Genomic DNA, 3573 nt, shown 5'->3' on the forward strand with positions numbered 1-3573 from the left:
TTAACAGCCGTGGGAAATTGCCGTCTCGAGATTCCAAAACAACGCCCGCCAGACTCAACGTCATATGGTGGTGAAGATTTTAACGCAGGTACACAAAGACGCAGGGATGGACGCTCAACCCTAAGGTCGAGACGTCGGCCGAAGATGTTGACGTAGCGATCCCAGACGCAGGGACAAACGGTCAACTGTGGGGTCAAACATCAGATATCAACCCGTTTTTTCAACCTGTACATATCTGCTGCCGAATATGGATGAGGGAAATATATTTTAAACCAATTTATTTTTTTCCTGTTACGTATATTTATTTCATAGAGGTCAGAGTTCACCACCCGTACTGCACGCATGGGTGGGTAAAAGACATGTATATATATAACCGTACGTGTTTGAGGATAATCTCCCTCCATAGTCAGGATTCACACATGACTAGGTTACGTATGGTCATTGTTTAACACTTTCCAACTTTTTTCTAGTTATTTATTGAGGTACAAGCCTAACAGAGGTGTCCCCATATAGGCCTGAACCCCTCTCTGATACCTGGCCTGTACTGCTGCTCTCAAATTATGTCAAACTATTTTTTTTAAGGTGAAGGGAGACAGCTCTAGCAGGGAACGGAACCTGACGGAACCTCCCTCGCTAGACGCCGATCCGACAGGCTTGTTAGGGGTCACCTGGAGCACTGGGCGGCAGCTTACAGAATGGGTTAGGTCGTTAGGATACTCAAGCCAGCAGTGTGGGTTAGTGTGCAGCAGAAATGAAATGCGTTCACATGCAAAAGCCATACGTGCTGTTATGGAAGCCAGAGAGAATTGTCATACGTAAGCAGGAGTAGCTGTTATGCGAAATTTTGCCGTAAGCAGCTGGAGTTGTCATGCAGAGAAGCCGTGGGATTAGTTACGAAGGAAGGCGCAGAATGTGTTGATAGGTATGAAAGCCAGAAGCAGAGATAGAAGTGTAAATCCATGCGGGTTATGCGAGCAGGAGTTAGTATACAGAAGCCATGCCCTGTTACGACAGCAGACGCAGAACGGGGTGTTATGAATAGCAGAAGCAGAGTGAGTTGTTACAAGGGCATGCAGATGTTATGCCAGTCCCAGGAGTGCAGGAGTTGATACCCGGAGCAGCAGAGGTTGTCCTTGGTAGCTGAAATTAAAAGGTTTTGTTAATACTCCAAGTACGGAAGTGTTGTAAGTTATGGACAGCACCAGTAGTAGTAGTAGTAGCTATTGCAGAAGGGGTTGTTAAGTTAAGACAAATCCCTACAGACATTATCATATTACCCCAACATAAATACCCTTCCATCCAGTATCTTAACCTTCAAATACATATCTCCAATACATAATTAAATCTATACACAAGCACCAGTAGGAGTTGTTGCAGGAGAGGTTGTTAGTTACGACACCCCCACTACAGACCTTTCCCCTACATAAATTCCCCTCCATTCAGTACTTTAACCTTGAAATAAAAACGCCCAATACACAATATATACCCCAATACATTGAATGCACATACACATGCAACTCAGTAACACGCACATTTAAATCCATACCAAGTTCCTTATACGTACTGGGATAGGAAATACCTTATGAAGAAATAACCACAGACTTTGTATATAAATAACCCCAGTGCATAACATTCTTTCCCAACAAAACACCATTCTTAGGATATATATATATAAAACACAGAAGACGAAAATCCCAAATACACATTTTAGTATACATGCAACTCAGTAACTCGCACATAAATCCATACCCAAGTTGCTTATACGTACTGGGATAGGAAATACCTTAACCTAAAGAAACACTAAAGGCTGTATATGTAAAATCATGCGTAGTACCTTATAAGAAATAGCCCCGGCCCTTTACGTAAATACTCTCAGTGCATGACATTTCAATACATGCCAAGTAACTTTCTATCCCCGTACACATGCTGAAAGAGAGATTGTTGTTAATAGCCATAACGCACTTCCATACTTATTGATATAGCCTTCATCGATAACATGCACCCTTTCACTACTTTCTGAGCCAGTACACAAGCTGAAAGAATGAGGTTTTGGTTAATTAATAGCCATAGTAGAAAGGCTTTGTAGGAGTTACCCACAGCCACAGAACTTATAAGTAAAATCCTAAGTACAACCTTATAAGTAAAAAAAAACACCACAGACCTTGTAAGTAAATCCCATAGCCTTATACATACAAACATCCAAGTTCATAACATTTCAATACATGCATAATACAAATCATTTAAATATTTTCCTTGGCACATAAACTTCTGCCTATATTTACAAGTTAACCTTCTCCTCCCTCTTATCCTCTTTAATACATAGAATGACATATTTCCTCTACTCCATAAGCTTCTATATATTGATCTGCCTTTATGTATAGAACTCACATCCTCCTCTTCTTCTTCCTCCTCCTTCTCCTCTGCACTGCTTGGCCTGTAAGAAGATGGGATTGTCAGATGTTTCCGACTCTAACATTAACTACTTGCAAAGGCTAAAAAAAGAGATCAATTTGGTTCTAATGAGTGCTTCTGTAGCATTATGGTACAGGGGAAGGGTCACACTACCACCAGGGTCATTAAACTACCCCTGAAAATGCCAACAACTCCTATGAAAGCCTTGTCAAATATATGTTTTCTTAGGGTCATGGTACAGAGGAAGGGTCAGACTACCACCAGGGTCATTCAACTATCCCAGGAAATGCCCACAACTCCTATGAAAGCCTTGTCAAATATGTGTTTTTAGGTTCACGGTACAGAGGAAGGGTCACACTACCATCAGGGTCATAAAACTACCCCTGGAAATGCCCACAACTCCTAGGAAAGCCATGTCAAATATGTTTTCTTAGGGTCATGGTACAGAGGAAAGGTCACACTAACACCAGGGTCATTAAACTACCCCAAGAAATGACAAACTCCTATGAAAGAACTGTCAAATATATGTTTTCGTTGGGTCATGGTACAGAGAAGGGCACACTACCAGGGTCATTAAACTGCCCCTGGAAATGCCTAAAACTCCTAGGAAAGCCTTGTCAAATATGTGTTTTTAGGTTCACGGTACAGAGGAAGGCTCACATTTTCATATATTATTTTTTCCTTCTTTTTGTAACTTCATTTTCCTTTCCTTTCCTTTCCCTTCCCTTCCTTTCCTTTCCCTTCCCTTCCCTTGCGTGAAATTCCCCCCAAAACATAAAAATCAGTTATACAACAGAATACAACAGAATAAAAGAGAATACAACAGAATAAAAGATAATACAACAGAATACAACAGAATAAAAGAGAATACAACAGAATACAACAGAATAAAAGAGAATACAACAGAATACAACAGAATAAAAGAGAATACAACAGAATACAACAGAATACAACAGAATAAAAGATAATACAACAGAATACAACAGAATAAAAGAGAATACAACAGAATAAAAGAGAATACAACAGAATACAACAGAATAAAAGAGAATACAACAGAATACAACAGAATAAAAGATAATACAACAGAATAAAAGAGAATACAATAGAATAAAAGAGAATACAACAGAACACAACAGAATAAAAGAGAATACAACAGAATAC

General features: G+C 39.8%; 1 long non-coding RNA gene across 1 annotated transcript; it reads right to left on the reverse strand.

The window, feature by feature from the left end:
* Positions 1 to 280: 280 nt before the first annotated feature.
* LOC126981990 (uncharacterized) lies at positions 281 to 2955 on the reverse strand. Its single transcript, XR_007734436.1, has 2 exons — positions 1835 to 2955; positions 281 to 1140 (listed from the first exon to the last, which is right to left on the reverse strand). It is a non-coding gene; the product is annotated as an uncharacterized LOC126981990 (long non-coding RNA).
* Between the last annotated feature and the right edge of the window lie 618 nt (positions 2956 to 3573).

The sequence above is a fragment of the Eriocheir sinensis genome, chromosome 49, assembly GCF_024679095.1.
Source record: "Eriocheir sinensis breed Jianghai 21 chromosome 49, ASM2467909v1, whole genome shotgun sequence".
In the NCBI taxonomy this organism is placed as follows: domain Eukaryota; kingdom Metazoa; phylum Arthropoda; class Malacostraca; order Decapoda; family Varunidae; genus Eriocheir; species Eriocheir sinensis.